Source organism: Ovis aries, chromosome 18 (genome assembly GCF_016772045.2).
Source record: "Ovis aries strain OAR_USU_Benz2616 breed Rambouillet chromosome 18, ARS-UI_Ramb_v3.0, whole genome shotgun sequence".
Classification (NCBI taxonomy): Eukaryota; Metazoa; Chordata; class Mammalia; order Artiodactyla; family Bovidae; genus Ovis; species Ovis aries.
Genome location: NC_056071.1, coordinates 47,902,182 through 47,918,539, shown reverse-complemented (window position 1 = coordinate 47,918,539; position 16,358 = coordinate 47,902,182). Strand labels below are relative to the sequence as shown.

The window sequence follows — 16,358 nt, the reverse complement described above, 5'->3', positions numbered from 1 at the left end:
TTCCCTGTATTAGCCTGTCAATCTCTCCAATTTGAGGAAGGGGGCAGCGGTTTACCCTGTGACCTCATTTCTCTTATAGATCTAAGAAGAGTTGTTGATGTTTTACTTTCTTTCAGTATTTTACTTGCTGTTAGGAAAGAAGTGATGTTTTCTACGCTTTTCACATAACAAACTGGAAACTGGAAGTCTGCTTAAGGTTTTTCAGAAATATATTTTTCCTAATAAAAACAGGAACACAAACACACACACACACATGATTATACATAAGAAATAAATGTATATACTGTTGTCTTTATCACCTATCCCTCAACATCCTTCTTCCTGATTTTGAATGGGTTTAGAATGTGATGATCAGAGCTGCTGCAGACATCCTATAACCAGGAAGCAAGACTTTGCTGACATGCTAAAGATGACAGATCAGAAAGATGAATGGAATTTAGACCCAGAATTTGATCTCTGTGCTATATCTTGGACTGTCCATCTCTGGATTGTTGTTATGTGAGATAAAAATAGGCCTCTGTTATCTTGTTTAAGTCACTTTTGATCAGTTATTCTGTGACTTAAGAAGAACTAATGTTAAATCAGCCAGTTATGGCCTCTTTCATTTCAAACTATTAAATCAATCATCTATGTTCTGCTTCCTCTCTGTAATTCCTCCTAAGATGATATTTTGGGAGCTATAGGAAATATTTCTTTGTTCTTGAGGTCTCTGAAAACGTAGAGTTCCATCTTGCCACTGTTTCTGGCCCTTTTAGGTCCCTGCTACCAAGTGGCTGGTGAGGATCAGTTTCTGCTCAGCACATCTGCTCCTTCTGATCCTGGAAGCATTAGCATTTACTCTCCACTTCATCACTGTTCACCTTTTTGCTGTTTGAGAAGAGTTCACTCTATCCTAGGTAAGCTCCACAGGTCACCTTGGGTTGACTCTGCCTCCTTTCAGCTATTGTCGGTGCTTCATATCCCTTGGATTTTGACTGACTTCTACTCAAATCCTATCAAGGAAGGGATCTCCTTGTGCTGTCGACCACATAATCACATCTCGCTACATGACTAATGAGGGAACGCTTTGATACTTTTGTTGTTACAGGAAACAATGAACTTCAGGGGAACTCAAGGAATCCAAAAGAAGGCGTTCATGATGGCTAAACACTCTACACTACAGATACTATTCATGTGTACTTATCCCATATTGTCATAGTTCAGTAACTTTCCAAAGCACAAAATAGATAGTTGAGGAATAAAAAGGCCCTTGGTTTTGACTTTGCCCACAATTCTTTTAAATATTCCTTCAGTAACAACCATTCTGATAAGGGCAAGGAGGAAGGAGGATACATTTATCTCAACACTTGCCACCCTCCCTCCATGTTCCTTCTTCTTAAAATTAATTAGGAACCAAGAAAGTAGATTTTCTACTTATTTTTTTTTCATCCAGACTTCCTTAACACTGTATCTTTCACACTCCTGCCTCTTCTTCAGTATTGTAATGATAGAATCATACTGAGAAGCATGACTTATGGGGAAAGAAGTGAAAAATCTTAGCAGTTAAACAATGCAAGACAATCAATATTCCTTAACCATAGCAACTTAAATTGATAAAGACTAAACTAATTGACAGGGAATTTGTTGGGCAGATAATGGGTAGCTCAAAAATCTAAAGGGAGTGCTTTACAACTAGCCAAAAGAAAACTAAGAGTAATTGAAGGGGAAATGAGCACCAAGGTAAGTCTCTGTGCTGTTCTGTATTTGGTTGCTCAATTGTATCTGACTCTCTGTGACCCCATGGACTGTAGTCTGCCACACTCCTCTGTCCATGGGGGTTCTCCAGGCAAGAATACTGGAGTGGGTTGCCATGCCCTCCTCCAGGGGATCTTCCCAGCCCAGGTATCAAATCCAGGTCTCCCGTGCTGCAGGTGGATTCTTTACCATCTGAGCCACCAGCAAAGCCCAAGAGTACTGGAATGGGTAGCCTAGCCCTTCGCCAGGGCATCTTCCTGACCCAGGGATTGAACTGGGGTCTCCTGCACTGATAGGTAGATTCTTTACTGCTGAGCCACCAAATAAGACCCTGGTAGAAGGGTAATTTCCCACACACAAAAATGAGTTGCTTACAGAAAGTTATACAGATGCTGGGCAGCAAAACAGTAGATGTCTATTACATGAGGAGAGATCTGGACAAAGGAGATCTCCCAACTTCTTTCTCCCTTTGAAAAATTTCCACACTTAATAATCCTTAACATAATGCTATTGCCATTGCCTTCAGGGTGGAAGATATAGCTCTATGCTGCTGCTAAGTCGCTTCAGTCTTGTCCGACTCTGTGCGACCCCATAGACGGCAGCCCACCAGGCTCCCCCGTCCCTGGGATTCTCCAGGCAAGAACACTGGAGTGGGTTGCAATTTCCTTCTCTAATGCATGAAAGTGAAAAGTGAAAGGGAAGTCATTCAGTCGTGTCCGACTTTTAGTGACCCCATGGACTGCAGCCTACCAGGCTCCTCTGTCCATGGGATTTTCCAGGCAAGAGTACTGGAGTGGGGTGCCATTGCCTTCTCTGATATAGCTCTACATCAGTGAGCAAATAAGGATTGTTTTATTATTAAAACATTTTATTTTCTAATCACTTTAGTGGATGCTAAGGGAACTCAGAAACATCAGGGTTCAACAAAACAACACAATGAACAGATACAGGATGTGAATTTAGTTTGGGGAGTATTTCACCATCATCATTTAAAAATAAATACACAGCATGCAATTACTCTGTGGGTAAAGCAAGAGTTTCAATCTCAGTTACATAACTAATAGAGAATCATGACAATAGAGTCTAATGAGCTTGGGTTTAGAACTCGACAGTCTTTGGATCAGTTTTCCCAGCTTGTGAAATTGGGACAATAATCCTGTTTCCTTAAACTATCTTCAGGAATCAAGGAAAAATCAAATAAGATAAGACAAAATATTTTAGTGTACACATTATGTTTTTTACCGTCAATATTAAAAGGCTCCCTTAAATTAGTGCTAGATACATGAAGGATTCCATCAAGAAATAATACACTGAATATGGCTTATGTAAAGCACATTATAAAATGAATCTTCACAGATAAACAATTTTTGAGACAATATCATATTCATAACTCTCTCAAGGCTAACTTCAATATATCCAATTGAATCACTAGACTCTACTTCCTTCCCAGAGGAGACAACGTTTAGTTAACTTCAACAAAGCATACTTTTTACTTCTCTTTCTGAAAGATAATCAACTGCCAGAATAAAAAATATAAGGCATATCAAAGATACATATCAACATCCCAAAAGGAAAATAATCTTATCTCTCTTCTGCAATGCAGCTTTAATCAAATTTTATAATCAAGAGCAAAAGAAACTTTGCTAGTTTGCTGCCCATCAATTTTTGTAAAAATTTATTTTAGATTTTATACATTTTTTTTTTTGCTTAAAGTTTAAGTATATACTTTGTTTCTCAAATTTAGCTTCAAATTTCTCATTTGAATTTCATAAAGAAAATAGGAGGATTTTCTCTTTTCTCATACAACTATTTGGCAGAAGAAACTCCTACAATATTATGAACAGAGTTCTTAAACTGCATGCTAAGTCAAAAAGGGTCTCTCTAGGGTATGCGATGTTCTAGGACCTAAGAAATTTACAGTTTTAAGAAGTTCCACCTTAGAGTATCCATTTTTCAGTCTGTCTCTAATGCCAATGTACAAGACACAAGTAATTTATAATGCAGTAAACAGACACTCACATTGGCCTTTTTCTGCTGAGCAGTTTGAACAAGGCCACTAAAACAATGACATCCTGAAAATAACCTCTTTCATCTTGTGTATTAGCAATCAATATTAAAATACTAGAATGACTATAACACCAAGATAAATAGTTTAAAATACTTTGCTCTAGAAATAATAGCCTGGACAATAATCTAGAGTGTGGAAAATATATTCTAGAAATATAAAACATGAAATATGAAAATATTTCTATATGAGATAAGACACAAATTAATGCATGAAATGATTACAATTAGTCAGGTGACAAAAATCACTTTAATGAATAAATATTAATAACTACATAGGTCATCTAGATGTTTTGTCTGGCCAAACACAATCTCTTTTTCTATTAATTTATAATTAAAAACAATTTTAAAATACACTTGTTGCTAACATTTGTGTGCATGATTTAGAAACCATAAATTTTATAACAAAACTGTTTATTTTTCCTAATATAAATGAGACAGTTCACTGAAATCTGACATAATCTCACTTCAATTCAGATAAATGAAACATTCTGTTGACAAATCTTTAAATATCTTCTAAGAATAGCATGAGTTATATTTGGATCTGCAATACAACAAACTCAAGTAGCAAAGAAAGTCATAGTCTTAAGCACAACTATTTTAAAAACTACAATATTCAGGATTTCTCTGCAAATGAAGATAACAACAGTATTTATTATTATTTATGGATCAATGTGAAAGAGCAGATAGTGATATATAGTCATGTTCTCAAAGAGTACAAAGGAAAGCAATAATTTAAATTAGGAATTCATCTGGAATCTGTAGAGATGTGTACAATTTGAAAATATACTTCATTCTTAAAGAATGAAGAATCTGCTGCTACTCAACATACTATGATAAATAAAAGATGCTAATAGAATTACTGGCTAGTTCTTGTTTAAAAATACGTATTAGATCAGAATTTCTTTGATAACAGAATTACTAGTTTGTTCTTGTTTATTTTTCTAACTCAAGCTCCTATCTAGTCAGTGGCCTTAACTTTTCCCAAGATAGGTAAAGAAAAGCAAATTTAGAAAGAAAAAGTACAGTGGACATATTATTTTTCATATCCTTTATCTCTGTAGTTAAGAGTGAGAAAAGTTAGGTCGAGCATGAAGAATGGAGAATGGAATAGCCAATTTAATTTTCTTCTGTGGTTATTTCTTCAAACTCTGAATTAACCATTTTTTGTTTAATGTATTGTAAATTTACATAACAATTGAAGTTTTATATAGAATTTTATTTTTTCCCTCTTTCATTTTTTAAATTAAAATTCAATTATTTTTTAATTTAAATGTATTTATTTTAATTGGAGGCTAATTACTCTACAATATTATATTGGTTCTGCCACACATCAATGTGAATCCACCATGGGCATACACATGTTCCCCATCCTGAACCCTCCTCCCACCCCTCTCCCCGTACCATCCCTCTGGGTCATCCTAGTGCACCAGCCCCAAGCATCCTGTATTGAACCTGGACTGGCGATTTGTTTCTAATATGATATTATACATGTTTCCATGCCATTCCCCCAAATCATCCCACCCTCTCCCTCTCCCTCTCCCACAGAGTCCAAAAGACTGTTCTATACATCTGTGTCTCTTTTGCTGTCTCACATACAGGGTCATCGTTACCATCTTTCTAAATTCCATATATATGCATTAGTATACTATATTGGTGTTTTTCTTTCTGGCTTACTTCACTCTGTATAATAGGCTCCAGTTTCATCCACCTCATTAGAACTGATTCAAATGCACTCTTTTTAATGGCTGAGTAATACTCCATTGTGTATATGTACCACAGCTTTCTTATCCATTCATCTGCTAATGAGCATCTAGGTTGCTTCCATGTCCTGGCTATTATAAACAGTGCTGCGGTGAACATTGGGGTACACGTGTCTCTTTCGATTCTGGTTTCCTCGGTGTGTATGCCCAGCAGTGGGATTGCTGGGTCATAAAGGAGTTCTATTTCCAGTTTTTTAAGGAATCTCCACACTGTTCTCCATAGTGGCTGTGCTAGTTTGCATTATATAGCATTTTAGTATAAGAAATAGAAAATTCTCCTGCTGACAGATTCAAGAAATGAGACTTATCTATTACATTCTTGCTTCATAACAATTAGAAACTTGGGATGTACTAGGAATACTTGTAACTATCAAATTCTGTTAAATGTTTTAATGTGCTTTCACAACCATTATTTATTTTGTAAAGTGCCTCTTGGAGGACATGAAAGCAGACAGAACTCCATTTTATAAAAGAAAGTTAATGATAAAGTTATTATAAATAAATTCAAGAATGTAATGAAAATTCACATGCCTTGATTATGTTCTTTCTTTTTACAATTACATGCATAATTCAAAGTTTTTCCTTATCATTTAATTTGGTCTATCAAGTGTCAGTGAAAAAATACTCAAACATCACTGAATTTAAAATACCATAAAATTTGACAGTATATATACTTGGGTTGATTGATATATAGTCATACCTCATTTTATTGCACATTGCTTTATTGCATTTTACAGATATTGCATTTTTCGCAAACTGAAGCTTTGTGGCAACTGTGTACCAAGCAAGATTATCAGTGACACTTTTCCAATAGCATTTGCTCATCCCATGTCTCTGTACCACATTTTGGTCATTCTCCCAACATTTCAAACTTTTTCATTATTACTATACCTGTTATGGTGATCTGTGATCAGTGACTTTTGATGTTACTATTTTATTTGTTTGGAGGCACTGTGAATTGTGCCCATATGATAAATAATGGCTAAATATTATGCATATTGTGACTCCACCACCGATCAGCCGTTCCTCTTTCTCTCTCCCTCTCCTCTGGTTCTTCTGTTCCCTGAGACACAACAGTATTGAAAATAGGCCAATTAAGAAGCCTCAAAAGCCTCTGAGTGTTTAAGTGAAAAAAAAGAGTCACTTAAAATCAAAAGTTACAAATGACTAAACTTAGTGAGGAAGTCATGTCAAAAGCCGAGACGGATCAAAAGCTAAGCCTTGTGCCAAACAGTCAAGTTGTGAATGCAAAGGAAAAGTTCTTGAAGGAACTTAAAAGTACTACTCCAGTGAACACAAGAATAAGAAACAGCCTTACAGGTGAAATGGAGAAAGTTTTAGTGGTCTGGATAGAAGAACAAACCAGCCACAGCACTCCCTTATGTCAAAGCCTAATTCAGAGCAAGACCCTAACCTAACTCTCTTCAATTCTATGAAGAATGAGAGAGGTGAGGAAGCTGAAGAAAAGTATGAAGCTAGTAGAGATTGGTTCATGAGGTTTAACGGAAGAAGCTCTCTTCATGACATAAAATCATAAATGCTGACATTGAAGCTGCAGCAAGTTACTCAGAAGATCTAGCTAAGATCATTAATAAAGGCGGCAAAGGTCAGTTTTCATTCCAATCCCAAAGAAAGGAAATGCCAAAGAATGTTCAAACTACCACACAATTGCACTCATCTCACATGCTAGTAAAGTAATGCTCAAAATTCTCCAAGCCAGGCTTCAGCAAGATGTGAACCATGAACTCCCTGACGTTCAAGCTGGTTTTAGAAAAGGCAGAGGAACCAGAGATCAAATTGCCAACATCCGCTGGATCATGGAAAAAGCAAGAGAGTTCCAGAAAACATCTATTTCTGCTTTATTGACTATGCCAAAGCCTTTGACTGTGTGGATCACAAGAAACTGTGGAGAATTCTGAAAGAGATGGGAATACCAGACCACCTGACCTGCCTCTTGAGAAATCTGTATGCAGGTCAGGAAGCAACAGTTAGAACTGGACATGGAACAACAGACTGGTTCCAAATAGGAAAAGGAGTATGTCAAGGCTGTATATTGTCACCCTGCTTATTTAACTTATATGCAGAGTACATCATGAGAAACGCTGGACTGGAAGAAACACAAGCTGGAATCAAGATTGCCAGGAAAAATATCAATAACCTCAGATATGCAGATGACACCACCCTTATGGAAGAAAGTGAAGAGGAACTAAAATGCCTCTTGATGAAAGTGAAAGAGGAGAGCGAAAAGTTGGCTTAAAGCTCAACATTCAGAAAACGAAGATCATGGCATCCGGTCCCATCACTTCATGGGAAATAGATGGGGAAACAGTGGAAACAGTGTCTGACTTTATTTTTCTGGGCTCCAAAATCACTGCAGATGGTGATTGCAGCCATGAAATTAAAAGACACTTACTCCTTGGAAGGAAAGTTATGACCAACCTAGATAGCATATTCAAAAGCAGAGACATTACTTTGCCAACTAAGGTCTGTCTAGTCAAGGCTATGGTTTTTCCTGTGGTCATGTATGGATGTGAGAGTCGGACTGTGAAGAAGGCTGACTGCTGAAGAATTGATGCTTTTGGACTGTGGTGTTGGAGATGACTCTTGAGAGTCCCTTGGACTGCAAGGAGATCCAACCAGTCCATTCTAAAGGAGATCAACCCGGGGATTTCTTTGGAAGGAATGATGCTAAAGCTGAAACTCCAGTACTTTGGCCACCTCATGCGAAGAGTGGACTCACTGGAGAAGACTTTGACGCTGGGACGGTTAGGGGGCAGGAGGAGAAGGGGACAACCGAGGATAAGATGGCTGGATGGCATCACTGACTCGATAGACGTGAGTCTGAGTGAACTCCGGGAGATGGTGATGGACAGGGAGGCCTGATGTGCTGCAATTCATGGGGTCGCAAAGAGTAGGACACGACTGAGTGACTGAACTGAACTGAACTCTGCCTATGCTCCGTAAATGGAATAATATGGCATAGACAATAGCACATCTACTTACAACATGGTTTATCTGCTGTTTTAAGCCCACTGTTGACACCTACAGCTAAAAGAAAAAAAAAATTCAAACTGGTACTGCTCAGTGCTAATGTACCTGGTCACCCTAGAAATCTGGTGGAGATGGTCAATGAGATTAATATTGTTTCCACGTCTGCTAACACAGCATGAATTCAGCAGCATGGAACAAGGAGTTATTTAGACTTTCGAGTCATATTGTTTAAGAATTACAGTTCATAACAATATAGCTGCCATAGAAACCAATTCTTTTGATGGATCTGGGCAAAGTAAATTGTAAACCTGGAAAGGATTTGTCATTCTAGATGCCATTGAGAAAATTTGTGACTCAGGGGAAGATGTCAAAATACCAACACTAACGGGAGTTTGGAAGGCAACGATTCCACTCCTTATGGATGACTGTGAGGAGTTCAAGACTTCAGTGGAGGAAGTCAATGCAGGTGTGGTAGAAATAGGAAGAGAACTGGAAGAGGAGCCTGAAAGATGTGACCAAATTGCTATAATCTGATGATAAAAATTTAACAGATGAGGAGTTGCTTCTTATGGATCAACAAAGAAAGTGGTTTCTTGAGATAGAATCTACTCCCAGTGAAGATGCTGTGAAAATTGTTGAACCAACAACAAAGGATTTGGAATAGCTATTAAAGCAGCAACAGTTTGAGAGGATTGACTTCAATTTTGAGAGTTCTCCTGCGGGTGAAATATCATCAGACAACATTGGGTACTACAGAGAAATCATTTGTGAAACAAAGAATCAATCAATGCTACAACCTTCATTGTTGTCTTATCTTAAGAAATTGCCATAGTCACCCCAACCTTCAGCAGCAACCACCCGGATCAGTCAATCAGCAGCCATCTACTTGGAGGCAAGAACTTCCACAAACAAAAAAGATTATGATTCACTGGAGGCTCAGATGAACTTTAGCACTTTTAGCAAAAAATTCTTTTTAATCAAGCTTAAGTGCATTATTTTAGGCTTCATGCTATTGGAGGCTTTATACTATACTCAACTGCAGTATAGTATAAACATAACTTTTATGTGCATTGCAAAATCAAAATATGTGTCACCCACTTTATTATATTTACCTTATCTCTGTGTCCTGGAAACAAAACTAGAATATCTCCGAGATGTGTCTACAATTAATGATCTATTTTACTTAGTTTAAATATCTCCAAATAAACCATGTAATTACACGTCATCATGACCCCTCAACATATGACCATTCAACAACTAGTTCTAACTTTTTTCAAGTTCTTAAGTAGGCTTCAAATCATTTGAACACCTTTTACCACTGAAACTCATAATTTTTTGCATTCCATGATACTGTTTCTCTCCTCCCCTGTTGAACTGCATTTTCTGTCTCCATAGTCAGCTGCTCTTGTTTATTATGTTCCTGCATATAATTCACAGGTTCATTCAGAGAATGTCTTCCTTTTCTTCACAGCTTCATAATTTCTCACAGATTGCCTGAGCACCTTAATGCACATGACTCAAAACTTTTCTTTAGCAATGGTGATATTTCCTTTGTTTTGTTTTATGCATATTTCATTGTTTTGTTACCCACTCCAGTGTTCTGGCCTGGAGAATCCCAGAGATGGGGGAGCCTGGTGGGCTGCCATCTATGGGGTTGCAGAGAGTCGGACATGACTGAAGTGACTTAGCAGCAGCAGCAGCAGCGTTGTTTTGTTATCAATTACATTCCTATATAGCTTCTCTGGCTTCCCTGGTGGCTCAAATCATAAAGAATCTGCCCGCAATGTAGGAGACCTGGGTTCAATCCTTGGGTTGGGAAGACCTTGGAGAAGGAAATGGCAACCCACACCAGTATTCTTGTCTGGAGAATCCCAAGGACACAGGAGCCTGGCAGGCTACAGTCCATGGTGTCGCAAAGAGTCTGACATAACTATGTGACTACCACGTCACTTCACTCATAGTTTCTACCTTGAGTTTAGTACAAGAAAAAAGCATTTCAAATAGAATGTTTGAGAAATATTGGCATGTACATTTTCTACCAATTTTAATTTTTTCTTGTAACTCATGTTTAATCTGGGATATATTTTTATGACTGATGTTAGGTTAAGATGCTTTGGTTAGTTCACACTATTAAGAAACTATGTATACTTCTAACATATGATCTTCAGTTCAGTTCAGTTCAGTAGCTCAGCTGTGTCCGACTCTTTGTGACCCCATGAATCGCAGCACGCCAGGCCTCCCTGTCCATCACCAACTCCCAGAGTTCACTCAGACTCACATCCATCGAGTCAGTGATGCCATCCAGCCATCTCATCCTCTGTCGTCCCCTTCTCCTGCCCCCAGTCCCTCCCAGCATCAGAGTCTTTTGCAATGAGTCAACTCTTCGCATGAGGTGGCCAAAGTACTGGAGTTTCAGCTTTAGCATCAGTCCTTCCAAAGAAATCCCAGGGCTGATCTCCTTCAGAATGGACTGGTTGGATCTCCTTGCAGTCCAAGGGACTCTCAAGAGTCTTCTCCAATACCACAGTTCAAAAGCATCAATTCTTCGACGCTCAGCTTTCTTCACAGTCCAACTCTCAAATCCATACATGACCACTGGAAAAATCATAGCCTTGACTAGACGGACCTTTGTTGGAAAAGTAACGTCTCTGCTTTTGAATATGCTATCTAGGTTGGTCATAACTTTCCTTCCAAGGAGTAAGCGTCTTTTAATTTCATGGCTGCAGTCACCATCTGTAGTGATTTTGGAGTCCAGAAAAATAAAGTCAGACACTGTTTCCACTGTTTCCCCATCTATTTGCCATGAAGTGATGGGACCAGATGCCATGATCCTATGCCAGAACCTCTGATCTTACTGAACTTTAATTTGTGATAATAATGTTTCAGTTCATTTGTTGGATTTACCCAGAAGATATTCATTAGATTATTAAAAAACTGAGAATATTATTATAACATTCAGATATAATTTTAATTTTTAAAATATTTCTATTTTTGCATTACATAGGTTACTATGAATAACAGTAAATAAAAAGGGTGATATTAAAAACACTAGAATTATCCCAGAACAACTTCATTTCTGTCTACTCATTTTTCAGTAGACAAAATGAATGGTAGCACCTTCGCTACCATTCTCCACACTAGAAACAAAGATTATTTTGAAACCTAAATGTGATTTTTCTTAATGTTTTCTGATGGCATCTCACTATTCTTACTGACTAGATGACTTAACTTGGCTTATGAAACCCTGTCTGATCTAATTCATCATTCTGCTTCTTCAGGTCTATTTCTTGCCATACCATCTCTTCTCCTGGTTCCAGTCACCCTGGCTGCCTTTTAATGCCTCTCATCCAGAAGACTTCTACCACTCACTATAAGGACTTTGAACTCCATCTAGTTAGTGCTCACTTTACTAGTTTGCATTCTTTATCCACATGCATTTTCATGAAGAGTATGTTAATGGTAAAATATCTTCTGTGTTGTATCTCATGCAAGATTCATTTATTTTCTACGTACAAATCTCTGAGATTATAATTTACATTAAAATGTGAAAGAATAATCTCAATAAATTTAGAAAAAAATTTTAAATTACAGGAAAAAAAACTGTTATCAATCTACTTCTTTTAAAAATATAAATTTTTGGCCTAGATGCTTAAAAAAGAGCTAGTCTAATAAACACACATAATTCATTATAGGGAGTATATGGTGAAATAAACTTCTTGTTTCAGCTCAGATTTTCTATTTTCTTCTTTCTCAACTAATTTCCTTTATCTTGTCTGTTTTTCTCATTCCTTCACACTTCTTAAATCAGCAGTGATATTACTTAACAATTATCTATAGATAGGTTTTTTAAAATATAGTGATTAAGAAGGTAGCTCTGCACTTGGAATAAATGTATCTGAAAACTATCCCCACTATTCTAGCTCTGAAGACTTTGGCCAGTAATTCAAGCTCTCTGTGTCTTAGTTTTCTCATTTGTTAAGTAATAAATGTTTAAAATAAAAAAAAATAGCACTGGCTTTACACGGTTATAGCGAAGATTATAGTGCTTGGTAGATTAAAAAATGGGAAATACAGTATTCAAGGTTCAGGATAAATAAAAGATGCATTTGATGCAGAGATATCTCACAGAAAAAATTAATTTAAAATTAATTTTGGAAGATATTTGCTTTCAATGCACTCTAATGAAAGTAATGGATGTTCATAGATCCAAGAACATGACATCTATGATCAAAAGTAAGAAACTACAATAAACTACTAGAATGCATCAAAGTCCTATGAAATGTAATAATTTCCTACTGTCTGTGTGCACTCAATTTTTGAGCAGTCACAGTAAGAAATGCAGGTCTCTAGACACACTGGCCCCTGCTACTGCTTCTTAATTTTTGGCTTGAGTCAAGAGTTTGCCAGTATCTGGCCTAATTAAGCTTAACCCAGTGAATTATACAACAGAAAGAAATGGACCATCTGTTCAACCAAAAACAGAATGTTTTTCATTTCTTTCAATGTACCGTGTTCTCTCCTCTTGTTGCTATTGTTTAGTCACTAAGTTGTATCTGACTCTTTTGTGACCCCATGGACTGCAGCCCACCAGGCTCCTCTGTCCACAGGATTTTCCAGGCAAGAATACTGGAGTGGGTTGCCATTCCTCCTCCAGTAAATCTTCCCAATGCAGAGATCAAACCCATGTCTTTGGCTTGGCAGGCAGATTCTTTACCACTGAGCCACCTGGGAAGCCCTGTTCTCTCTCCTTTGTGTATGAAAAGTATGTGTTAGGCTCTCAGTTGTATCTGACTCTTTGAAACTCCATGAACTGTAGACTGTCAGGCTCCTCTGGCCATGGAATTCTCTGGGTAAGAATGCTGGAGTGGGTAATCATTCCCTTCTCCGGGGGGTCTTCCCAATCCAGGGATCGAACCCAGGTCTCCTACATTACAGGTGGATTGCTTACCATCTGAGCCACCATGGAAGCCTGTTCTCTCCTCTATATGGACCTAATGGAGCATTATACATGGTATTTTCTCTGAAATCCTACATATCATTTCTTTCTTTACCTGCTACCATATTTCAGATCTCATTTTAAATGTCATTTTCTCTAAGAAGACTCTGTGATCCTATTAAGAATACTCTCGTATAAACATTATTCACTCTCTTACCAATCTATACTTACCTGATCAGACAATTTATCATGCTTTATCATAATTACACAATTTTCTGTTTTGTTTGCTTGACTTTAGCCTCTTCCCGAAAAAGGACAGTGCCTGCTATGCTAAGTGTTAGGTCCCAAACAATCAGGATAGTGCTTTATATAAAATTATGATAATCAACAAATATGTAAAAAGATTAATTAAATGAGACCACATCAGGCATCTGAGATCTATTCTGTGTTTTCTATTTTTTGCCTTTATGATTCATCAGTTTCTTAACTTTATCCTCTATTTCACAAAATGGGCTTTTCTATTACCCTATCTTATATTCACTCCCTCCAAGTGCACTTTTAAAGCAGAAATTGTCAATCACATTTTCCTCTACAATAACCTTTATTATGCTTTTCACAACTATCCTTTAAAGCTATTTGATCTCATCAAATGTCCTTCTGAACTTTAATAAGTAAGTTGAAGATATTCAAACTTCTCTTATTGCTTATGGAAACACTTTTCAACTGTCTATGATTTTTGTCCCAATACAGAGATTGGTTCCTTATCTGTACTTTATAATAAAGCTTTACATGTATGTGAATTCATTTCATATGATATTTGCAAGATGTCACCAGGCTTTTGACCAGGAAATCAACATTACCCTGGGTCCTGACTTGATCCTGGCTGTCTCAAGCAGAGGAATACATACCAAGAAGTGGAGGAATTGAAATAGTACGCTAACTGTAACTTGACCTTTGGTCCCACACCACTATGTACTGCACTGATAATGGGAATGAACTGACATGGAACACGTGGAACACTTTTTTTTTTTTTTTTTTGGTTCATTTGCAATAGACTAATGCTCAGATCAAAGCAAATAAGATGACCTATCTCCCCTAAGCCACACAAATATAAAGATTTTCAATTCCATTGAGATGAGATGTGCCAGTACCTGATAAAACATATCTAGAGAGGAAGAAACAGCGTTCATCACTATTATAATGTAAGCAGAGGTGTTTGTCATTCTTCACAGAAGAGAGACAAGGAAGACTCTTGAATAACTCCTAGAAACAAACACTAACTCAAGTAAGTTCTCCTACTCCTTTACCCCTAAAATGGGAGGTCTGTGTTTGCCATGATGGGAGATGATGCCAGTTTAGGCTACCAGCCCAGTAACCCAGCCTCTTCAAAGAAGAGGAAGGTAGCTGAACCATTGACTATCCAGTACATTAAGGTTTTCTCTGTATAGACTCTCTTGTTTCTAGAGAGTCCTATGCACCAGCACCAGCTTCCCTGACAAATATGAGATCTTGTTCAACCTGTTTCTTGGAGCTGCTGTAATAGTTTTTATCCCTATTGTATCAAGAGTCATAATAGGGGGAGGTCACAGTTTTTATCATTATTGTCACATGTCCACATACTCTAAATATATACTGTGATAAACTGTAGCTTTTCAGGTATGTGACTGCTCCACAAGTAAAGGGTAGTTCACTTATGAAACCATTGATACAGTGGAATGCAAAAAGGCCAAAGCTAGAATTCTCAGTCTGTCTATAATATCATACTGTCTTGATCTCTGTGGCCTCCAAAGATGCAACAGGATCTTCATTTTCATAAATCACCTTCCTAAGAAATGTAAGTCAAAAGTTGATGTCACCCTTGAATGTCATGTCATATATATTAGTCTAGCAAAAGACCATTGATATTTATGGTCTGTGGATAGGACCCAATTTTTTCCAGTCTTATATAAATCTCTAATTTTTTGTTTAGTTCAGTTCAGTCACTCAGTCGTGTCCAACTCTTTGTGAACCCATGGACTGCAGCACACCAGGCCTCCCTGTCCATCACCAACTCCCAGAGTTTACTCAAACTCATGTCCATCGAGTCGGTGAAGCCAACCAAACATCTCATCCTCTGTTGTCCCCTTCTCTTCCTGCCTTCAATATTTCCCAGCATCAGGGTCTTTTCAAAACAGTCAGTTCTTTGCATCAGGTGGCCAAAGTACTGGAACTTCAGCTTCAGCATCAGTCCTTCCAATGAGTATTCAGGACTGATTTCCTTTAGGATGGACAGGCTGGATCTTTTTGTAGTCCAAAGGACTCTCAAGAGTCTTCTCCAACACCACAGTTCAAAAGCATCAGTTCTTTGGTGCTCAGCTTTCTTTATAGTCCAGCTCTCACATCCATCCATGACTACTGGAAAAACCATAGCTTTGACTAGATGGACATTTGTTGGCAAAGTAATGTCTCTGCTTTTGAATATGCTGTCTAGGTAGGTCATAGCTTTTCTTCCAAGGAGCAAATGTCTTTTAATTTCATGGCTGCAGTTACCATCTGCAGTGATTTTGGAGCCCAGAAAAATAAAGTCTGCCATTGTTTCCTCATATATTTGCCATGAAGTGATAGGACTGGATGTCATGATCTTAGTTTTCTGAATGCTGAGTTTTAAGCCAAATTTTTCATCTCCTCTTTCACTTTCATCAAGAGGCTCTTTAGTTCCTCTTCACTTTCTGACATAAGGGTGATATTATCTTCATATCTGAGGTTATTGATATTTCTCCGGGCAATCTTGATTCCAGCTTATGCTTCATCCATCCCAGCGTTTCTCATGATGTGCTCTGCGTATAAGTTAAATAAGCAGGGTGACAATAGACAGCCTTCATGTACTCCTT

The 16,358-nt window shown here is 37.6% G+C and overlaps 1 pseudogene; it reads left to right on the top strand.

Moving 5' to 3' along the window:
* The window catches only part of LOC114109049 (tigger transposable element-derived protein 1-like), a 93,499-nt pseudogene extending 84,003 nt beyond the window's left edge, over window positions 1-9,496 (top strand).
* The last annotated feature ends 6,862 nt before the right edge of the window (window positions 9,497-16,358 follow it).